This window comes from Salvia hispanica, chromosome 2 (assembly GCF_023119035.1).
Source record: "Salvia hispanica cultivar TCC Black 2014 chromosome 2, UniMelb_Shisp_WGS_1.0, whole genome shotgun sequence".
NCBI lineage: Eukaryota > Viridiplantae > Streptophyta > Magnoliopsida > Lamiales > Lamiaceae > Salvia > Salvia hispanica.
In genome coordinates this window covers 23,350,070-23,360,867 of record NC_062966.1, presented here as the reverse complement: position 1 = coordinate 23,360,867, position 10,798 = coordinate 23,350,070, and the positions used below count along the sequence as shown (strand labels likewise).

At 44.9% G+C, this 10,798-nt stretch overlaps 1 long non-coding RNA gene across 1 annotated transcript; it reads right to left on the bottom strand.

Moving 5' to 3' along the window:
* Nucleotides 1-429: 429 nt before the first annotated feature.
* LOC125205319 lies at nt 430-10,798 on the bottom strand. Its single transcript, XR_007173739.1, has 3 exons — nt 10,672-10,798; nt 8,944-9,008; nt 430-497 (listed from the first exon to the last, which is right to left on the bottom strand). It is a non-coding gene; the product is annotated as an uncharacterized LOC125205319 (long non-coding RNA).

The following is a 10,798-nucleotide window of genomic DNA, read 5'->3' as shown; positions in this document are numbered from 1 at the left end:
CCTTACCAAGTGAACTCAAGTTTTAAGCAGTTATAATAGAATATCACGAGTATCACAAAATATATTTTCCATAGACTGGCCAGTCAAACAACTCCCCACTTTTCTCATAAATTTCCACAATCACAATCACAATCTTTCCATGGTGCGACGAAAGTGTGGCCACACTTTTCGCCCACGAGACCGGCCGACTAGCAAGGACGGCTCCCGATCCCCTCGTGTACACAGCCTGGTAGGGTTTGCGGCCCGTACTCAGACCCGAATTCGTTTAATCATATCCATAGCCCTATAACCCAATGGAGCGAACTCTCAAACTGGGCATAAGGCGCACAATATCACAACAAAACAGACATAGGCATGCCATAACAGTTAAACCACCTTTATTTCTCTACATTCATAGATTTGCACATAAAAGAGTTTAAGAGTAAAGCCCACCTCGACTGCTTAGGTTTCAAGTAAGTTCTTTCCCTTGCTATCCGGCTTTGCAACTGAGGTTTCACCTGTTTAATCACATAGGCACATATCACAAATCAGATTTAATACAAACTCCTAACTCATGCATGTCTCAACGCTTTTCCCTTTTCCCACCGATCTATTTTAGCATCATTAATCAATCAAGGTCATGTTCATCGCGTAAGTTTCATTCGCATCTCAACTCTAGATCTAATATCAACATGTGTCATACAAGAGTATATTGCCATCATACACACACCACACAAACACAACACACACACTCACACACACGCACGCCACTCACACACACGCCACGCCACGCCACACACACACACGCCACACTCATGCATTCATATTTCCATATCCCCTTTACCCCACTTTCACTCAACAAGATGCATGAGGGTTCAAGAATACCGATTAATCAGTTAGAAAGAAGAGGAATCGAGTAGAAAGAAGAAGATTAATATGAGGATACCTTTTTGAGAAAAACGAACGGTAGAAACGAAGTAAAGACTTGGTTCTTCAAAAATCTTGAGGCTCAAACTCCAATTCTTCTCAAAGGTTGAAGGATTATTGAAGCAAAATAGAAGAAAATTGAGAGAGAGTGGAGAAGGGAGGGGGGCGAAAATTATGGGGGCTAGGGTTAGGGGTTCCTCTTATTTATAGTGCTCAATAAGATCTTTAGGTAAATAGTATAGAATATTTGGTAAGATTTTATTCTACACAATAATAGGGAAGAAGAATTAACAAAAATAGACTAGGGTGTCAAGGTATGTAAATTTCGAAATATATGGTTCCCAATTAGCCAAGATTTTGTTTTGGTATATTTTACGGAGTAGAATAAAATATCACGGAGCAAAATAAAATAAAAATTCTCCCATTGGAGGAAGGGAAATAGGCGTGTAGTAGCCTTTTAAATAAGGCATGGATTTTTAATATTAACTAAAATGAGATATGACAAGGTCTCTTGAAGTATGGAAAGATTTGGTAGAATATTTAAATTCTAGGTATGGAAGGAAATCAAACAAGGAATCAATTAAACAAGCAAAATAATATTTCCTTCCCAACATAGGTGATTTTCGAAAATCACCTAGGAAAATAAGGGGCTCGATGTTTCTCAATAAAAATAAGGAATAATTGGGTTTTGGATTTAATTTGGACAAATATCCCAAGAATTAAATTAAATCCGGAAAAATTGATTTTCTTCTCCAACTTCATCCTTGCGCGGATCTATCGAACGATTTCGACCATCTCTTCGACTGCATCGAGTCCAAGTGCCCTTCGTTCGCCAACTTCATCCCAATAGAGCGGAGATCTACACTTTCTTCCATAAAGTGCTTCATACGGCGCCATGCCGATCGTTGCTTGGAAGCTGTTGTTGTAAGCGAACTCGATCAGAGGGAGTGCGGTCTTCCAACTTCCGCCTCGGTCGAGCACCACGGCCCTTAGCATGTCCTCTAGCGTTTGTATCGTTCTTTCAGATTGTCCATCGGACTGTGGGTGAAAAGTCGTGCTAAAGTTTAGTCGGGTTCCAAGCTCGCGCTGCAGACTAGTCCAAAACTTCGAGGTGAACTTCGGGTCACGATCGGACGTAATCATCACCGGGACTCCATGTAATCGTACGATCTCTTGTATGAAGTGCGCACTTTTGGTAAGTCGATCTATGATCACCCAGATCGCGGTTTTCCCTTTTAGGGTCCTCGGCAACGCCGTTACGAAGTCCATGGCGATGTGCTCCCATTTCCACTCGGGTATCTCAAGCGGTTGTAACTTCCCGTACGGTCGTTGGTGTAAGGCTTTCACCTGTTGGCAGGCTAAGCAGCGCTCTACAAAAGCTGCGACATCCCTCTTCATGTCGTTCCACCAAAAAGACTTCTTCAGATCCTGGTACATCTTCGTGCTCCCAGGGTGAGCAGTGTATGGGGTTTCGTGGGCTTCGCTCATGATCTCGTTCCTGAGTCCCTCGTCGTTTGGCACGCACAATCTCCCTTCAAAGGTGAGAGCGTTGTCGGAAGCCTCGCTAAAACTTCCGGATTCACCGGTTCTTACTTCAACTCGAATCTCCTCCAATCTCGCATCCATCCGTTGTGCTGCAATGATCCTCGTCCTTAGATTAGGCTTTACTACTAACGCGACGATTCGGCCCTTCACGGTTTCGGGTGTCCTTACTACTTCTATTTGCAACTTACTCAACTCCCGTACTAAACTTTCCTCTTCTGTAAGAAAAGCAGCGAGTTGCGAGTGGTCTCTACGGCTTAAAGCATCTGCCACTACGTTTGCCTTGCCAGGGTGGTAGTTGATGCCACAATCGCAATCCTTCACCAGCTCGAGCCACCTTCGTTGTCGCATGTTCAGATCCTTCTGCTCGAAGAAATACTTCAAACTCTTATGGTTCGTAAAGATTTCACACCTAACTCCGTAGAGATGGTGCCTCCAAATCTATAGGGCATGCACTACTGCGGCTAACTCTAAATCGTGGGTGGGGTAGTACAACTCATGCGGTTTCAATTGTCGTGACGCGTAGACGATCACCTTGTTATTCTGCATCAACACGCATCCTAATCCGACCTTCGAGGCGTCGGTGTAAACTACGTAGTTCACTCCCAAGCTCTGGCACAGCTAACACTGGTGCGGTGGTCAACTTTTCCTTCAAGAGTTGGAAACTCGCTTCACACTCCGGCGTCCAGTTCACCTTGATTCCTTTCTTGAGCTGTTGGGTCACCGGTCTCGCTATCTTGAAGAACCCTTCTATGAACCTTCGGTAGTATCCTGCCAAGCCCAGGAAACTCCGAATCTCGTTCGGTGTCGATGGCGACTTCCATTGTTGTACCGCCTCAACCTTGGCGGGGTCCACTCGAATTCCTTCTGCCGACACGATGTGTCCTCAAAAGTTCACTTCTCTCAGCCAGAATTCACACTTGCTAAATTTGGCGTATAGTTTTTCCATCCTCAACGTCTCCAGCGCGATTCGTAGGTGCTCCGCGTGCTCCTTCTCGTCCTTCGAGTAGACTAAAATGTCATCTATGAACACTAGGATGAACGTATCTAGGTATGGGTGGAAAACTCGGTTCATCAGGTCCATAAACACTGCTGGGGCATTCGTCCGACCGAACGGCATCACGACGAACTCATAGTGACCATATCTGGTACGGAATGCGGTCTTAGGTATATCCTCCTTTCGCACTTTCAGCTGGTGGTATCAAGACTTCTGATCCATCTTAGAAAACACGCCGGCTCCTCGAAGTTGATCGAACAGGTCGTCTATCCTCGGCAGCAGATACTTATTCTTGAGGGTCAGTTTGTTCAACTCTCTATAGTCGATACACATTCTCATTGACCCGTCTTTCTTCTTAACGAAGAGCACCGGTGCGCCCCATAGCGAAACACTGGGCCTAATGAAACCTAAGTCCATGCGCTCTTTTAGTTGTATCTTTAGTTCCTCCAATTCCTTAGGCGCCATTCGGTAGGGTGCCTTGGATACGGGTGCGGCTCCAGGTTCAAGGTCGATCGTAAATTCTAACTGCCTATCCGGCGGCGGTCCGGGTAACACCTCGGGAAAAATTTCTGGAAAATCTCGTACGACGGCGACGTCTTTGAGCTCCTTTCCTCTTTCTCTTCTCCGTGGAGATAGACAAGGTAGGCCGGGCGTCCTTTCTTCAACATGGCGGTGGCTTGTAACGCGGAGATTATGGCGGTTCGCCGGTTCATCAAGATCCTGTGGTACACGATGAGTTCCATACCCGGAGTTTATAGGGATATCTGTCGCTCCTTACAACGAACCGTCGCAAAGTTCGCGGTTAACCAGTCCATTCCTAAGATTACGTCGACATCTCTCATCGCCATAACTCGCAGATCGTAAGCAACTATCTTAAGTTCTCCTAGTACGATTTCTACGTTCGAGCAAAATCGGGAGATCTCTACTATCCCTCCTACTGGTGAGGACACCATCATCCTATGTTCAGATTTCCTAACAGGCAAGTTCAAGGTATGCACACACAACTCAGATATGAACGAATGCAATGCGCCCGTGTCAAAAAGCACAACAATAGGGGTATCGAGGATTTCGCCTATACCTGCCAAATTTCCACTCTCGTGGTTTCCTTGCTCAATCCTGGGCTGCTTCTGACTCCTGGCGTACGCTCTAGCCGGGGCGGGAAGTCTTGGGCGAACAGGCTGCTGCCGCTGAGGTTGATCCCGGTTCGCTCCCGAGCCCGTTGGTGGCGTCCTTGGCTGCTGACGGAAACCCTGATGGTTCTGCCTCGACCCGGTTCCCATATTCTTGCTCGGACACTCCCTCGAGAAATGCCCGTTATCTCCACAGTTGAAGCACCTAGTCGGGTTCGGCCCTCTACACTCCCCAAAATGGTACTTGGTGCAAACGTTACACTGGGGTGGCCTGGCCCGGGGGTCGCTCCTTGGGTTGAACGAAGTCTGCCCTCCTCCGTACAGCGGTCAGTTCTGGGTGGGGCGGTATCGCTTCTTGTCGTAGTGAGTCCTACTCTCATCCCACCTCCTCTTATCATGGTTAGGGCGTGGCGGGGGTAGTGCCAGCGTAGTGTTCCCCGCTCTCCTCTCCTTGGGCATCGCTGCCTCAACATCCAATGCGAGGGCCAGTGCCTCGGCGTACGTAAGGGTCCCACGGACTGCCAATGCCATCCTAATCTCGTGCCTTAGGCCCTCATGAAACTTATCGGCCAGCTTCTCGTCAGTATCCGTCTGTTCCGGTGCATAGCGGGTCATGTCACAAAGCGCGCGGTCGTATTCGGTCACGGACAGGCGTCCCTGAGTGAGGTTGTGAAACTCGGCTGCTTTTGCCTTGCGGTAGCTTTTGGGTATGTACTTGTCATTGACTTCGGTCTTGAAGTCCTCCCATGTCATCCCGTCCACCCGATCCTGGGACATGGTCTTTAACTTAGTATCCCACCAAAAGTCGGCGGACCCGGTCAGTTGATGTGTCACACAAATCATCTTCTCCTTGTGGGGTGGCCTGGCCCGGGGGTCGCTCCTTGGGTTGAACGAAGTCTGCCCTCCTCCGTACAGCGGTCAGTTCTGGGTGGGGCGGTATCGCTTCTTGTCGTAGTGAGTCCTACTCTCATCCCACCTCCTCTTATCATGGTTAGGGCGTGGCGGGGGTAGTGCCAGCGTAGTGTTCCCCGCTCTCCTCTCCTTGGGCATCGCTGCCTCAACATCCAATGCGAGGGCCAGTGCCTCGGCGTACGTAAGGGTCCCACGGACTGCCAATGCCATCCTAATCTCGTGCCTTAGGCCCTCATGAAACTTATCGGCCAGCTTCTCGTCAGTATCTGTCTGTTCCGGTGAATAGCGGGTCATGTCACAAAGCGCGCGGTCGTATTCGGTCACGGACAGGCATCCCTGAGTGAGGTTGTGAAACTCGGCTGCTTTTGCCTTGCGGTAGCTTTTGGGTATGTACTTATCATTGACTTCGGTCTTGAAGTCCTCCCATGTCATCCCGTCCACCCGATCCTGGGACATGGTCTTTAACTTAGTATCCCACCAAAAGTCGGCGGACCCGGTCAGTTGATGTGTCACACAAATCATCTTCTCCTTGTCGTTGCACACCAAGGTTCTGAAGATGCGCTCCAAAGCGCGTACCCAAGTTTCAGCCTTTGCGGGTTCACCCATCCCGTCGAAGGTAGGAGGCTTTTGGTCAAGGAATAGCTTCACGACTTCCCTATCTACCCGTGGAGGTGGTGGTGGCGGCCTTGGTTGCGTCACGCTTTCTTCTTCCGAAGCCTGGGAAGAAGGTTCCTCGTTCGCACGTCTTACGTTGCGTCTAGGCTGCATTCTGATTCATTTTCACTCGAGTTGTTAGCGCACTTATTCAAACCCAAAATAGCGATGTGGTAAATTTGAAAGAAAAGTTTAACACCTTCTACAGGTAGGGTCCAAGGAAAGGCCACACAATAGCAGTTGTAGGGAAAACAGTTGCGCAAGAGAAAACATAATAAAGTTGCACCACAAGATGGAAAACACTTGGAAGAAAATAGAACGAACAAGTATATTCACGCAATAAGGATAGAAAAGAGTGAAGACGGCTCATTGCAAGATAATAAAATAAAAAGGTGCGAATTCCCCATTAAATCTCAAAAGTGGTCTCAAAAAGGTCTTAGTACAATGAACGAAAAAGGAGCAAAACAATTGCGAAAGAAAATGACAACGTAAATAGAGGTTCTAGAATTCAAAACATGGGGAAAGGAAAACAAAATCGCTACTCGAGCACTAGACATCTCCGCCCTCGTCCTCTTCCGGTTCTTCCGACTCTCCAACACTTTCCTCGTTCGAGCTCTCTCCCTTCTCTGCGGGTCCCATCTCCTCGTCTCTCTTCCCGTTTCTTAGGGGCGAAGGAATCGAGGTAAGCATCTCTTCAGCCTCTCTTATGATCCTTCGAGGGGCCGAAATACGCATCCTAAGTGTCCTCCTTTGGGGAACGCGAGCGACGTGCGGCTCCTCATCATCGCGATACTTCATTCGACGCGCTGCTTATGGCGAGTACTTTTGCGTTGGCGGATGGAGTGGAGGTCCGTCAATGGCGGCAGACATGGCCGGAAGTAAGACTCCTATTAGGCCGACGAAGTCTCCTCAAGGCGTATATTTGGGCGGGCTAAACCAGGTGTAGGATACTGAGGCTTGAGCGGTCCACTTGCTCCAAGGGGAAGGTAGTATATGTATAAGTCGCATGATTCCCTCGTGATGGGTAGTTCCATACGCGTAAGCTTCCAGCCAGTGACCGTAGAAATCGGTGACGAAGTTCAGGAGGAACTGCTTTCCGTCCCATTCCAGCTCTCTATAGCGTTCCACCAGAAAGTTCCTATTCTTGGCATAACGGCGACGCATAAGGGTGTGATAGGGTTGAACCATCTACATAAAGGGGAAAAGGAACAAGTCAGCACCGCCACAAAGGGTAAAAAGAATAACAAGTGTGTATGGTTCCAAGTGGTGCTGCGAAAAAGGATAGTTATGCGTAAAAGCAAAAGATGGCGGTACGAAGATAGTATCGTCGGGCGTTCTCGCTCCTAAGGCAGCTATTCGCGCGTTTCCTCTCACAATCCGTCGAGTTCCATACACACTAATTGCCTTATACTAGTCATTCCATGTTTCTATTGTTGGTACAAGCGCTGTGATCGTATAGCTAAGTCATGCTAGGTTCCAAAAGGTCCAGGTCTAAGCATCGCAACATTTCAACATAATCTCACGTAATCACATTCGCATTTCACAATTTTCACAAGTTCTCATACACATTCGACAGATCATCATTCGGGAAGCATCGCTTCACATTCACAATATTTCCAACACTTATGGCATGCTTTTCACAAAAATAACACTTTCCACCGAAATTTCTAAGAGCATAAAGTTTCAATCATAGAAATATTCTGTACCTCTTTCTTCGTGGTTGAACGAGACGAGTTGCGGTGTTGAGCCTTCCATATTCAGTTCATTAGAAAGTGATTACAAGGACAACTTAGATTTTTGAAAAGACTCTTGGGTCCAGAGCAGAAAGAACTGAGGCTCTGATACCAACTGTAACAGCCCGCCTTCCTAGGGTACAATAAATGCGACGACTGCTACCAAAACGGACTTTAAGAGTTCGACATAGGCTAGGGTTTTCATTTAAAGAGTTTTGACCAAAACTTTAAAGGAACTATCAGAGCATTAAAACAATAACTTAACCTAGAAGCTTAAATAAGAAAAAGGAAGGTATCGTAAATTACGATCAAATCTCTCAAGAGTATGACATAGTTTCCAGGATAAAAACCACACGATAGTCTAAGGCCTCTAAACCGAAAGGAGATTGCAAAATATCCAAAATAAATCAAAGTGTTTCAAAATAATTTCAGCGGAAACGACCAAGAGAAAGAGCAGCTATGTATGAAGACACAACTACGCTTGAAGTTCAAAACATCCATCTTAATTAGTTATCATGCTCAACACCCGCCACCGCTCGTCATCGTTCAACCTGCACATAAGGAAAACACATGCAGGGGTGAGTATTTTGAAATACTTAGTGAACTCGTTGCCAAAACGTTTTATAGGTTATGCCACCCTTACCAAGTGAACTCAAGTTTTAAGCAGTTATAATAGAATATCACGAGTATCACAAAATATATTTTCCATAGACTGGCCAGTCAAACAACTCCCCACTTTTCTCATAAATTTCCACAATCACAATCACAATCTTTCCATGGTGCGACGAAAGTGTGGCCACACTTTTCGCCCACGAGACCGGCCGACTAGCAAGGACGGCTCCCGATCCCCTCGTGTACACAGCCTGGTAGGGTTTGCGGCCCGTACTCAGACCCGAATTCGTTTAATCATATCCATAGCCCTATAGCCCAATGGAGCGAACTCTCAAACTGGGCATAAGGCGCACAATATCACAACAAAACAGACATAGGCATGCCATAACAGTTAAACCACCTTTATTTCTCTACATTCATAGATTTGCACATAAAAGAGTTTAAGAGTAAAGCCCACCTCGACTGCTTAGGTTTCAAGTAAGTTCTTTCCCTTGCTATCCGGCTTTGCAACTGAGGTTTCACCTGTTTAATCACATAGGCACATATCACAAATCAGATTTAATACAAACTCCTAACTCATGCATGTCTCAACGCTTTTCCCTTTTCCCACCGATCTATTTTAGCATCATTAATCAATCAAGGTCATGTTCATCGCGTAAGTTTCATTCGCATCTCAACTCTAGATCTAATATCAACATGTGTCATACAAGAGTATATTGCCATCATACACACACCACACAAACACAACACACACACTCACACACACGCACACCACTCACACGCACGCCACGCCACACACACACACGCCACACTCATGCATACATATTTCCATATCCCCTTTACCCCACTTTCACTCAACAAGATGCATGAGGGTTCAAGAATACCGATTAATCGGTTAGAAAGAAGAGGAATCGAGTAGAAAGAAGAAGATTAATATGAGGATACCTTTTTGAGAAAAACGAACGGTAGAAACGAAGTAAAGACTTGGTTCTTCAAAAATCTTGAGGCTCAAACTCCAATTCTTCTCAAAGGTTGAAGGATTATTGAAGCAAAGTAGAAGAAAATTGAGAGAGAGTGGAGAAGGGAGGGGGGCGAAAATTATGGGGGCTAGGGTTAGGGGTTCCTCTTATTTATAGTGCTCAATAAGATCTTTAGGTAAATAGAATAGAATATTTGGTAAGATTTTATTCTACACAATAAAATAAATAAATATTGTGAAGTAGGGAAGAAGAATTAACAAAAATAGACTAGGGTGTCAAGGCATGTAAATTTCGAAATATATGGTTCCCAATTAGCCAAGATTTTGTTTTGGTATATTTTACGGAGTAGAATAAAATATCGCGGAGCAAAATAAAATAAAAATTCTCCCATTGGAGGAAGGGAAATAGGCGTGTAGTAGCCTTTTAAATAAGGCATGGATTTTTAATATTAACTAAAATGAGATATGACAAGGTCTCTTGAAGTATGGAAAGATTTGGTAGAATATTTAAATTCTAGGTATGGAAGGAAATCAAACAAGGAATCAATTAAACAAGCAAAATAATTTTTCCTTCCCAACATAGGTGATTTTCGAAAATTACCTAGGAAAATAAGGGGCTAGATTTTTCTCATTAAAAATAAGGAATAATTGGGTTTTGGATTTAATTTGGATAAATATCCCAAGAACTAAATTAAATCCGGAAAAATAGAATTTCTTCTCCAAAAGTCCAAGGGTTCGAAAATCTCAATATTTAGGTGGCTAGTATTTATGGAAATTTTCCCTAATATTATAACTCACCCTTAAACAAATAATTCACCTCATAATTTAATAAATCACATGCCACATCACGTAGTCAACAAATTTTGACTTTTCAAACTTCTCGGTCAAAGAAACTCATGCACTAAATTCGTTTATCAAATAATTCACATCTCCCACGTCATCAATAATAAATTTTAGGGCTCTAAAATTAGGGTTCGGAAATTCAGGATGTTACATTTTCTCCTTTTACTTTTTTTTACAAAGTCAAACAATTTCTTATGAATTGTTTACATTGAAAATGAAATATAGTTTTAACTCTAGCAAGCTCCATCTACAGTAGATCTGACTTATAAATTTAGTAATCATGGAATGCATTCTACATACTGCATAACTATAACTATATGAAAGCCGCTTTACTTGCTTTCATTGTTAAATCTATGTGCTCACCTCTTGAAGTTCATTGGAGCTCGTACAGACTGCGGTGTTGTTGCATACAAGGCATTATCGTTTTAATTTTGGAGACGATGCTCTCAAATAGAGGGCACCATCGGGTTGTATCTCGTCTTGGTGAAGT